The following is a 13393-nucleotide window of genomic DNA, read 5'->3' as shown; positions in this document are numbered from 1 at the left end:
AACGAAACAAAGAAACAGAAGGAAATACAAAAAGAAAAATCATTTTCTCTATTTCCAGCCAGTCTCACATGTTCAAAAGAGTTGAAAGGTTGGATGTTTATTTGGAGCAAGTTTCTGCACCTATTTGAGGTTCGTTCATTTACTTTATAAACAATTCACCAAATGAATCTGATAATAGCTGGCTAAGGAAGGTGAGTTTCACTTTCATTTAAGAATAAAATTAGTTTATCATCATCTAATTTCACCTAAGAAGAGGATCTATCCTGAATGTGTAGAGAAGTGGATTCGGACCTATACTACTTTTCTATTTTTAACGACTAGTAACCTATCAACAACTCAATTTCCATCAAATCAGTTTTCTGAAGCAGCAATTACGTACACTGCAGATTAAGGTTCCACTAATTTATGTTTCTATTAGAGGTAAATTGGCAAGCACATGGCATTGCAAAGAATTAACTGCAAAACTTCTGTTAATATCATGTGTCACCTGGTAAAACCCCCACACAATGACTTCAAATTTTACCTCTTGTAGGTTGACAGGTAAGACCTATAAAAATCATATATAGCTTACTTCTATTGCTACGACTACTAACTAAATGTGCTTTAAATAGTCTCAATCAAATTTAGTGCTAGTGAAGCATTTGAGATTGACAACGATCCACTATCTACAGAACAGGTACAAGCTTCCCTGTTCAGTTACTAATGTCTTTGCTAACCCTATGATGGAAGAACTGTCAAAAGTAACTCATTCTCAATTCCAATTTAATCTTTAGTCTCTGCTGCACTCCCCAAAAAGGTCCAGTTAGTACTACTTGTGGACTGTAACTACAAACAGATTTCACATAGGCAGAGGTGAAAGTACGGTATACCGGTAAGAAAAGCCGACAGTACCAGCAGGGCTGCTGATGGGACAGGGGGAGGGGCAAAAGGGGCAGCTGCCCCGGGGCCGAGCAATTTAAAAGGGCCCGTAGCTCCTGGCAGTGGCTGGAGCCCCAAGCCCTTTAAATTGCTGCCAGAGCCCCAGGCCTCCCAGCCACCACCACTGCTATCCTGGGACTCCGGCAGTAATTTAAAGGGCCTGGAGCTCCGGCCGCTGGCACAGTAGCACCAGCCAGAAATGCCAGGGCTCCTGGCCACCACTGCTGCACCAGCAGCCAGAGCCCCAGACCCTTTAAATCAGCGCCAGAGCCACCTGTCACCCCCACCTTGCCCAGGACCCCGGCCGCCCTGAGTACCGGTAAGTCCCTTAAGTTACTTTCACCCCTGCACACAGGCCACAAGATGTTAATCACTTTCAGACCATAAAGCAGGCCTAGATCCAAACTGGTAATCTAAAAGTTGAAAGGCTCTAGAGTTGGCATCAATTCCCTGCAAGCAAGCCTCTTTATTAGGCTTTACTTATCCTCCAACTCTCTTGTTAAATCTAGGCTAATACATACATAAAAAATCTTTATTAAAAATAATAGCTAACATTCACTATGCTGTAAGTGGACAACAGATTTCGCTAAGCTCAAAAGTTTGTCTTTCTCACCGACAGAAGTTGGTACAGTAAAAGATATTACCTTACCCACTTTGTCTCTCTAATATCCTTGCACCAACATGGCTACGACAACATTGAATAATATAAATCTGAGTCAGAGTGTGGGACCAGGGCAGGGAGGGAGCCTGTCTGAGCCCGCTGCATACCACTGCCACCCTGGAGCCGCTCCAGGTAAGCGGTGCTGGCCCCGAACCCCTCCTGCACCCCAACCCCCTGCCCTGAGCCCCCTGCCGCACCCCTCCTGCACCTCAACCTCCTGCCCTGAGCCCCCTCCCACACCCTCCTGCACCCCTGCCCTGAGCCCCCTCCCACACACCACATCCCTCCTGCGCCCCAACCCCGTGCCCTGAGCCCCTTCCTGCACCCCGCACTCCCTCCCACACCCCACACTCTCTCCCACACCCCAACCCCCTGCCCCAGCCCTACATTCACGGCCCTGTATGCAATTTCCCCACCCAGATGTGGCCCTCCGGCCAAAAAGTTTGCCCACCCCTGTTTTAGAGGGAGCAAGTATATGAGATTAAAGTTAAAGTTGCACAGACAATTGTGGACCTGGCATTTTCTAACATTTGAAGGCTTGACTTTGAAACCTCATTTCTGTTTGTAATTAAATTAGCACACATTACTGAGTAGGCTGACAACAACATAGATGGCAACCTGTAACATGCTGCTGACAAATAACCCCACTCTGCCTAAATGTATTAGTATTTTTAAGAATGGAAAAAATGTTAACACGGCTTCAACATACAAAGGATGAGGATAACACTATATTGTCAGGCAACCAATTGAAAAATATAATACCTTTGCGCATATATATATTTTAATTACACACACATATACACACACAAATCACAAATGCATTAATGCACATTAAATACAATCAGGAGGAACTAAATTAAAGAATGGGAGTTATCTCAGGTAATACAAAACAAAGCCACTAACATTTTATAAATGAACACAACAGCTAAACTCAAAAAAGAAATTACCAACCCCACTAACTATAATTCAAATCATGGTTAAAAAACAATATGGTCAACTGCAATAGAAGTGTCATACTAATGTAGAGCAATATTACTTAACATACTCACATTCTTCTAGAAACAGACATACCAGGAAAAATATTATAAGCAGAGGTGGGACTGACATCTTCAATTAAGAAAGCCAAATATTTTCTATTATAAGATGTATTTATATTAAACCATGATACACATTTAATAGTGTCTTCAAAACCAATTTAGTGTTGATGTTGAAGCTGTAGCTTAATATTTTCATGTTTTAAAATTAGAGGTGTGTATAAACAAACAATCTGGTTATTTTCAGTGTATTTTTATATACTCACAAAGGCCTAGATACTACAATGGGATTAGCTAGTGTGGCTGTGTGTCAGTGGGACTCCACAAGGTTCTATGCTATCATACTCTGCCTTTAAAATTTTGTTTGTATAACCATCTAAAACCATAATGTACAATTAGAGCTATAAATCAACATGTGTAATTTATACAAAATTAGACTTCTAGAATTAAAAGCAACATACACAGATAGCTAGATCATACAGAAATACTTTGATATATATAAAAAGGGGAAATGCATTCTTACTGTCTTGTTAAGAGCTCAGATTTGTAAGGGAAACAGTACTGAAGTAATGAGGACTGAACCAACATGTTCCAAGTATTAATACTACAATGTTGGGAGTGAGTACTAAGTTTCAGAGCAGCTGCATAACAGCAGTTAATAACATGTTGGGGTTTTTTTTTAAATATGTTTTAAATATGTGATTCTTTTTCCTGATTATGCTGAAGGTTATTTTCCTTAATTGGAAAAAAGCCTCTAAAAAGAGTCAATATCCTTTAAAGATGGTAGCATTGAACAGTAACTGTATAGTAAAGAACTACCTGGTAAGTGGCAAGAGGGTGGGAAGGAAACGGGTGGAAAGATTACATAGTAGCATTTGAGGCTTAAAAAAAAAAAAAAAAAAACCTGATAAGCCAGGAATGTTCAAATCAACTGCATTCTAAAAATGTGCAACTCAAATTGGAATACAACTCAAAGTCATAGTTTGCTTCCTTGATGTAATCAAAATGACATCAGTGGGAGTTTTGCCTACATGAGGTCTGTAGGAAAAAAGATGAAATATAGTAGTGTGTATAATTAGTTATACACCGAAGACACTAACCAGTTGTCTGTGTCTCAAACCAAAGAAAAAACTTAGACTGTTGTATTAATTTAGATGGAAAATAGGTTACAGTAACACCTGTGGCCCTAGTTACAATCTAACATTAAACAGTGTTAAATTCCAGGGTTAGGTATACAGAGACCCCTGCTTGCTTAGTACTATGGCAAACACACTATTAAAAATCTTTTTAAGTCTTTTATTAAAGATACAGAAATGAAGGAAAAACAGGTAAAGCATATGAAATGTAAAATATTAAATAAGGCATTCATTTTAACAACCTCCCTTTGTTCCTTTTCCCTTTAGCAGAAGTGGGTTTTAAAAGGGAAAAACCCTTTGTTTGACAGTCTCCTAGATGGTATTAAATATGGTAACTGTCCTTTTGAGGAAAAGATGTTTGAGGTGAGCTGGAGCTGTTATTGCGGCTGTTGTTAAAGTCCTTTCACCCCAGGTGGTGTTTGAAAGGCTACTGGAGCTGGTAGGGGTGATGTCGTCATCTGGCTCCCTGGGTCTGGCCAGGGCATTTCTTAGGATCAAGATGATGAAGGCCTGGGGTCCCATGGGGGTGGCAACCACGAATTGGTGAAGCTTGCTCCAGTACCCTCCCTCTACTCTTCTTTTTGTTCTTTCCTACTTTTCCTCACATCATCTCTTTCTTTTAAGGACTCAGAAAGGAAATGATGGGTGGAATAGCCCAATCCCTCGTTATTTTGTCCATCAATTAGGCCTAATATTCTACACCCCAGTTCTGGTTCATCAATTTCCAATTCCACATCTGTTTCTAACAAGCATAATTTCAACAGTCCTTGGATTATATCAACATAGTCTTTTTGGTTTAGACTAGTCCAGTTTCTCTGCCGGTTTTCTTGTACCTGTTCCCATCCACTTTTGCTGTTATACATTGTGACATTTTATGAATTTACAATTACTTTTTACAACTATCAGGGAGTAGCAGTGTTAGTCTGTATCCACAAACAACAACAACAACGAGTCCAGTGGCACCTTAAAGACTAACCGATTTATTTGGGCATAAGCTTTCGTGGTTTTTTACCCATGAAAGCTTATGCCCAAATAAATCGGTTAGTCTTTAACGTGCCACTGGACTCGTTTTTACAACTAAAATCATCCAGTATGTAGGCCCAATTGTCACAACATCTCTCTTCACATCTAGGTGAACTTAAACTAGACTCCTGATAACCTAAGGCACCTTTAACTTCAGTACAAACAGAAGAAATACAGTTTTAGCCATGATTAAATATTTTATAGATACACTGTAGTATAATATAGAGAAAGGGCTGATTCTCTGATAACTTCTATTGCTGTGAATCAGGAGTAACTCTACTGCAGTCACTGATGTGAGAGAGAGAGAATGAGGTACAAAGTACTGCTAGTACAGGGCTCAGCAACCTTCACCATGCGGCCCGTCAGGTTAATCCACTGGTGGGCCGCAAGACATCTTATTGGCATGGCCCCCCACAGCTCCCAGCGGCCACGATTCACCGTTCCTGGGAACTGTGGGAAGCAGCACGGGCCGCAAGGACATAAAATCACAGACAGGTCACAAACGAAAAAGAAAAATTCACGGAATCAGTGACCTGTCCATGACTTTTACTAAAAATATTCGTGACAAAAATCTTAGCCTTAATCATAACCGATAACGTCACGTACTTATTCTTTTTATTCAAATAAATCAAGTCACCTTAAAATGGTGATTAAGTCATAAATTGTATACAGAAAAGAGATATATTCATTCCATAATTATCTCCAAAACAGCTACTTGATAGTCACAGGAGTCTGTTAATAGTTGTATTAGTAATACAGAGCTCCTGCTTGATGAGAATCACAAAGAAGTTTTAAATTATTATAAATTTGACTATCACAAAAATCCCATAGGAGCTGGGGAAATTTTATTGCATCCATTTTATAGACAGGGAAACTGAGGCACAGAGGTTAAATGACTGGCCCAAGATAATTCAGAAGTCAATAACAGTCTGAAATATAGTTCCGTTCTCCTAGCCAACACAGTCTTACACTTTACACAAAATTGGGGTTGGGGTACGGGAGAAGGTGAGGGTTCTGGATGGGGGTGTTGGCTCTGGGGTGGGGCAAGGGCTCCAGGGGGTCCACTGGGGATGAGGAGTTTGGGGTGTAGGAGGGTGCACTGGGCTGGGACCGAGGGGTTCAGAGGGCAGGAGGGAGATCAGGGCTAGGGCAGGGGTGCGGGAAGGGGTGCAGGCTCCGGCTGGGGGTGCAGGCTCTGGGGTGACATGTTTGGGGTCCAGGAGGGTGCTCCAAGCTGAGATTGAGGGGTTCAGAGGGTGGGAGGGGGAGATCAGGGCTGGGGCAGGGGGTTGGAGTGTGGGGAGAGGCTCAGGGGTGCAGGCTCTGGGCGGCATTTACCTCAAGCAGCTCCTAGAAGCAGCAGCACATCCCTCTCCGGCTCCTACATGCAGGTGCGGTCAGGCGGCTCTGCACACTGCCCCATCTGCAGGCACCACCCCTGCAGCTCCCATTGGGATGCCGGAGCAGGGCCATGCCGCGGTTTCTAGGAGCCACATGGAGTGGCCCCCAATCCTGCTCCCCGGCTGGAGCACCGGAGCAGGGCAAGCTCCAGACCCCACTCCCCAGCCAACCTCGAGGGCCAGCTTAAAATGGCTGGTGGGCCAGATCCAAGCCGCAAGCCGTAGTTTGCCCACCCCTGTTCTAAAGGAAAGTTTTACAGACACAGACATAGCAGTGTTACCAGGCAGGTACCACTGGAAGCACAGCCTGTTCTGCCAATACTAAACCACATGGCAGGGTGAGTATGAAGGTCACTGCACACTCCTTGAATTCTCTGCATCTTACAGAAACACCTCAGCTTAATAACTTTGTTTACTTTTACGGTGGATAGGCACAATAATTCGTTGAGTGTTCAACGCCCTTCCCCTGCATGGGGGAAGGGCAACGTTCTGGAGGTTGCTTTTCAGGATGCAGCGTAAAACAGGCAAGCATGCTTGGTTCACAGCATTTGGTGGGACTTGCGGGGATGGGGGGAGGATGAACTGAGTTGTTCTGTTCATTTGAGAATGAACCTTTTGTAAAGAATACCTGTAATAGCTTTTGGGGTTCATTACCAACTTAATACTTTGGTTACACTCACAAACCTGAGCAGAAACTAACACAAACCAGCTCTAGGGTAAATAAATGGAGGAGAATGGCTTTTGTCTATACTTTTGGAGGGGAAAGCAGCATTTTTCTATAGTTTTTGATCAAATCAGGAAAAATTTTAAAAATACACAAACTGTATTTAGTGGCATGGAGCATATTAGGTTAAAAGGATATTTTTTTAAAGTTGTTTTCAGCTCAGAAGTGGTTTATTTTTCTGGGAGGAAGGATGAGTACAAATCTGGTTTAAAAAAAATCTATATGACAACATAGAACTTGCAGAGGGTTGATGAACAACTGCGTTGAGTTATGTATGGTTAGAAGTACCTTCACTTGTAAATTGTACACTTGTTTATCGAATACAGTTAGAAAAGCTGTTGTTTATTAGTTATCTTGCAGCTTTGCACTCGCTGTTAAACATGCTATAGAGAGACTCCTACCACAATTGCTTATGCACTTTTTTAAATAGTAAGTGCTCCAGACAACCTCAAATGCAAATAAAGGTGTTAGAAAAAATTAATAGACTTAACACTATTCATTTGGGACAATCGTCCTTGAAAATGCTTTCAGTGACAGAGCTATTTAAATTTAAACTAGACACCGGTGCTGGACAAATGGAGAAGATTATTTGCAAACGTTTGTGCAAATACTGAATGGCACTTTGATTTAGCAATGTGTGTTTTTCACATTTACACACATTAAATGTTCTCCATACAACTATTCGCAGAAAGTAGATGATCTAATAGTCTTCTGTTACAGGCATAATCAAGAAACTAGTTTTGGAATTAAACCAAACACTGTTCATGCAGAAGCCTAAGTAGTGGGTGAAGGCAGAGTCATCCAGTCAGGGAACATAAACTATACCATATGACTTAAGTGACCAATCATACATCTTGAAGAGCAAATTCTAACTTCTGAATGAATCACCTCTTTCAGAACCTCAAATGGCTCCTTTTGAATTCTGTTCTAAAAAACAAGGACAAAAAAAGACAAAAAAACAAAACAGAGTATGGAGATGAAGATTACTAAAAATAGATAAGCAGGCTACCAAGACAAAAAGACACAGGAGAGACTTCCATGTAACATTCCTTTCTCCTCCCCACCACACACCCAGTAACAAATATCCACACAGGTCTTGAAAATCAGAAAAGTAAGCATACAGAAAAGTGAGCAACTAGAAGGATCGCATACTACATGAGACAGCTGCATGTCTGAAATGAGATGAGGAAGATATTCAACAGAGAGCTGGATTATGCTGCGTCCTTTAACTCTACCCTCAGACTCACTTGTAGTTTCTTGTTCACATTTAATAGGTTCAGAAGGATAACCTCAGGAAACTTGCTATAAAATATAAGGAATTACATTGTCAATATTTAGGTTTACAAGACAGACTTGGGCATTCACTCACATCCTTACTACAAACAAATACCACATTTTAAATTGCACCATAAATATTGCAATATCCCTTTAAAAAAAAAAAGATGCCAACAATCCGATCTTTTGTCTGTAGGGTACATTATATATATATATATATATACACACACACACACACGCACACACACACCATATTTAAAATATACCTTTCTTTTGGTCTGATCCTGCTTAAATTCAAAGGCAAAGCTGCATTATTTCAATGAGGGCAGGATCAGGCCCAGGCCCATATACCATGGTATAATATTGCTGGGTGCTGTTAAATCACTGATGTGCTCCCTCGCCTCCACCGCCACCGCAGCTATATCTCAGTGGTAGAAATTCTTATCTACGTATTATAGACCGAAATTAAAAGCTTTGCCCCAGACATTCTTTAAGTTTTGCAAGGGAGAGATGTTCAGAATTCAAACTAGGATCAAAATCAGAATGTTGCTGTTAGTCTTAAGCTCCAGTTCTGAACACCCAGATCCTAGTTTTGTATCTGAAGCACATTTATATAGCCACAGGGTGTGAAATGCTTTGGGAGAAAACAAATGCAATATAAATACATGTAACCCTTCTGCCCGTCAGAGTTGGCAGCAACAAGGGCCGGGTTCAATATCTAGGGGATCCATTCCAATAACACAATGCAAACCGGCTCGAGCCCCCACCCAGTGACCTGGGACAAATATATACCACCCCCGCTGGGCGCCTCCAAGAGGCAATACTTCCCCTCTCGCAAGCACATAGTCTGAGTGTAGCAAAAGCCTTTTAATAACAGAGAGAAACAATGTGGCATTATGTTTGGGAAACACCACCAACAGGATTCATAACAAAACCCATGAGCAAAAACCCACCCCAAGCAAATTGGGGCATGCCCTTTTCCCTTTGGTTCTTGAGTCCAGCAACCCCAAATCACTCAAAGTCCCAAAAGTCCAATGCCCCAAAAGTCTCTGTCCCTGGTCAGGGCCGCCTCAGAGTTTGAAAGTTTATCTGCGGAGCTTTTCCTCCCAACCTGGGTGGAAATGGGACGGGAGTAAGAGGCACCTTACATGATCTGAAGCTGACCGCCCCACGAACTCTTTCGCTCGGCTGCGCTCCGCTCCGCCAGCCGCCCCACGAACTCCTTCGCTCGGCTGCGCTCCGCTCCGCCAGCCGCCCCACGAACTCCTTCGCTCGGCTGCGCTCCACTCCGCCAGCCGCCCCACGAACTCCTTCGCTCAGCTCCACGGCCCACAAGCAGCTCCTGCCATCCACAAACTGCTCCACCAGCCGGTCCGCAAGGCACTCCAGCCGGCCCGCCAACTGCTCCACAATATATCTTCCGGCTCCCCCACTACTTAACACAACACTCAGTGATTTCAGCTCTTAGGTGAATTCAGCTTGTAGTAGGGGAGCCCCAGTGCTGGTGCACTGTCAGCCCAAAATGAGCTCAGCAGCCTATAACTAGACTTCTAATGAAATCAAAATTAGCTCTGATATTCCACAGTGGAGAGAGGAGGAAGTGCAATTAGCATGTAAGGCCCTCACCAAGGGGCCCATGCCACCAAGTATTAGTACTTGTCCCCAGCCTCTCTCCATTCACACAGTTTTGGAACCCATGACCCTTGCCTAGCGAGTGCTACTTAGTTGATGGTGAATCCCTCCATCATAACAAAAGGCCACGTACAGTTCCAAGCACAGTTCCCATAATCAGGGTAATAACAATTTATTCTTCCTGCCCCAATAACAGAGACACTGGGGATCCCACAGCAGCCAAAGTGACCATTTGGGCAGCTATGGTCTCATTCTAGGCGGGGTGGGTGTGCCTATGCAAATGAGATCGGCCCCTGAAGTTCTTTTCCACAACTTGCCACATCTCACCACCAGATGTCAGGGTGGAGCTCATCCTGACACTGCTTACATCCTCCCACCAGCCGAGACTTTGTCGTCCCGACAAATCACACTCCCTTTATACCAACTCATTGGTTTCCTCCAAAGGGCCTCAGGAAGCCCACTTTAGCTTCCACAAGCCTGTGTGCTAAATGTATTGGCTCCTCACTAGTCACCCCAGGTGCATCATAAGTTAACCGTTTCACTGGTCTTATCACCCTGTCTCGTCTATTGAGAATCTCTGTTGCCGAGGTAGGGGGAACATCCTCTTGAGTGACGGATGGAGAGGCTTCCCTGGAGGGTCCCTCGGCTACTGGCATAGGCCCCTGCACTCCTAGTTCTAACGCTGGAGGGTCCAAGGTGCCCAGGACATCCTCTACCTGTCTGTCCCCATTGTCCAATAACCTGTGTGTGTCATCACAGGGGGGTCTCATCAGCAGCACCGGGGTATCAGAAAGGGGCCTAAATAGTTCCGCCATTGGGTTTAGGGTGGAAGAGGGAAAACTCTCGTTTGGTTCAGCTGATCGAGACTGAAATCTTGTCTCCATCCCAGGATACACCAGGGTTGTGTCTTCCTCCTCAGACTCACTCTCAGATGCGCAGAATAGGGGTAAGTTAGCTGCAGGGGGCCCACTGTCTGTGTTGGATGGCGGCTTTGGTCTAGCACCTCTGTTCTGCCCGGCGGCCCTGCCGAGGCCCATCTCACAAGGGGTGCTTACCAATTCCCCCACAGGGAGCAAAAGGTTTCTATGCACCGTCTTTATTTGCCCTGGACCGTCTTCAGGTTTGATCTTGTAGACCGGCAGATCTCCCAGCTTTTCCATCACCAGGTAAGGTATTGCCTTCCATCTGTCAGCTATCTTGTGTTTGCCAGCAATACCCAAATTTCGCAGCAGGACTCTGTCCCCCGGCTGGAGCTCCTGCGAACGCACTCTAGCATCATATCGATGTTTGTTGCGGTCTGCGTTCTTCCGAGCCGCAGCGGTAGCTAAATGATAAGCATCCCGCAGCTTTTCTCTTAGTCGGGATACATATTGCTGATGAGTTTCATAGCTATCTCCATCCTCTGATACACCAAAGCACAAGTCTATGGGTAATCTTGGTTCTCGCCCAAACATCAAGAGATATGGGGTGACTCCCGTAGCACTGCTTACATACATATATTTTGCTAAGATAGTCTCTTCAATCACATCACTTCTACAATGTCTTGACAAAGCTTCAGGTCAATTTCCAAATATACCCACTTAGGCAGAAATTGGAAGTTGATGAAGTACAAGGAGTTAAATCTTCATCTCAATGTATGTGAAGAAATGTTTCAGAGTAACAGCTGTGTTAGTCTGTATTCGCAAAAAGAAAAGGAGTACTTGTGGCACCATTTGTGCTGGAAATGGCCCAACTTGATCATCATACACATTGTAAGGAGAGTGATCACTTTAGATAAGCTCTTACCAGCAGGAGAGTGGGGTGGGTGGGGAGGTATTTTTTCATGCTTTGTGTGTATAAAAAGATCTTCTACACTTTCCACAGTATGCATCCGATGAAGTGAGCTGTAGCTCACGAAAGCTTATGCTCAAATAAATTGGTTAGTCTCTAAGGTGCCACAAGTCCTCCTTTTCTTTATGTGAAGAAAGTTAGGCGTTATACTGCCCATTCCATCCACACACTGAAATGAGATTGCTTGTATGCTGCTTATAGTAACTAAGTGACACTACTACTATTATGTTAGAGAGACCAAAATACATCCCTCAGATAGCCAGCCCAACCAGTGCTTCTAAAACAGCCCAGTATTATACTAAGTACTGCAACAGGCACATCCATGTCTTCGATTTTGCTCTTCTAGACACAAAATGCATCATTTGCTATAGGGCAAGGAGGACAAGTTGTCATCTCCCCCTCTCGCCCCCCCCCTTGTTTTGCCTCTCCAAGACTTTGGACATGGTCACTAGGCAATTATTGCTTTCCTAATTTTTCTCATACATGATGGTATTTGATGAAAAAGACAATGTTCTTTAATGCTGACACCACTTCCCCTCCCCCTGAATTTTTCTGAAGTGATCCCTCTGCTTGAGGCAAGTTAGTCAGGCAAAGGACAGAGCAGAACTAAAACAGAATGCGATTTTATACAGCATTTATCCTACTGTGGTAACTATCACAACTGTATATACACACTAATCTGCTGATTAAATTTAGACAGGCAGAAAATTTAGACAGGCAGCTGTCAACTACCTCTGGACTACCAAGAATTGAATGTCATGCTATACATCACTGGAAAAGTAATTTTTTTTCTAGATTTGCAATGGTTATGACCTCTATGTCAAATATACTATACTAATGATCTCCATTCCAGCAAACATTTCCCATGCTCTACATTCCTCCAAAACCCAAAAATATGAAAGGAAAAAAAAAGGGGGGGGGAATTGGAATTAGCTATATGCTACTTCATGGGTTCTGGGGCTTTGCAATCATCCCAGACAATTTTGGGATGTCACATAAAACGTTTAACTTCATGGGTCAGTTTTTCAGTTGTCTCTTTCTTTAAAACTTTAATTTAAATCTATTCTCCCCCCCTCCAAGATTGTTAGACTGGGGTGTTTTTGTTTGTCTGTTTAAAACCAGTCAGCACCATGTTTTTCTAACTAATCCAAAGATTTTGCTAATCTATGTGTTAACAGAACCATCTCAAAGACTGCTCAATGACCATTCAAACAGATATCCAAATGAAAATCCGATTTTAAAAGTAACATATACATCAAATTACACCATTCATTCTACTGTTTTCTCTCCTTTCATCCCTTTTTTCTTCCTTCCATCTTGGCACACACAAGTCAAGCATTTGAATCTATTATTGTTTAAGTTGATTCATCCAACCAGTTATATCTTGCATAGGATACGTGACAAAGCCAAAATATCCTATATTCCATGCAGAAAAATGTAATGACAACAACACTAAAAAAGCTTTTTTGGAAAGGGGTAAGTCATATGCAAATGTGATACTGTAATCTCTTGGAGAAATTGGTTACCTTTAATATCAAACTAAATACAAATTTTCCACATCCGCTGTACATGGATGTCTAATACGTGAACCCATTTAGTGCTTCACCCAATTCCAGCCATCTAGCTATAAGTAATCATGAAGCTACATCTTAAATCTGATATAAAAGGGTGTACAAAAGTTAAATAAAAGTCTTACAATACAACAGAAGCAGCTAACATTTATAGATTTGCCACTCTTTACATGCAATATCTTTTATTGG

General features: G+C 42.8%; 1 long non-coding RNA gene across 1 annotated transcript in view; it reads right to left on the bottom strand.

The window, feature by feature from the left end:
* The window catches only part of LOC125639484 (uncharacterized), a 44545-nt gene extending 38101 nt beyond the window's left edge, over nt 1–6444 (bottom strand). The window contains exon 1 of the long non-coding RNA XR_007357499.2: nt 6111–6444. This is a non-coding gene — a long non-coding RNA (uncharacterized LOC125639484). The remainder of the gene's footprint in view (nt 1–6110) is intronic.
* Nucleotides 6445–13393: the final 6949 nt, after the last annotated feature.

Source organism: Caretta caretta, chromosome 7 (genome assembly GCF_965140235.1).
Source record: "Caretta caretta isolate rCarCar2 chromosome 7, rCarCar1.hap1, whole genome shotgun sequence".
Taxonomy (NCBI): domain Eukaryota; kingdom Metazoa; phylum Chordata; order Testudines; family Cheloniidae; genus Caretta; species Caretta caretta.
The sequence above is the reverse complement of the archived record's forward strand: the minus strand, read 5'-3'. Positions and strand labels throughout refer to the sequence as shown.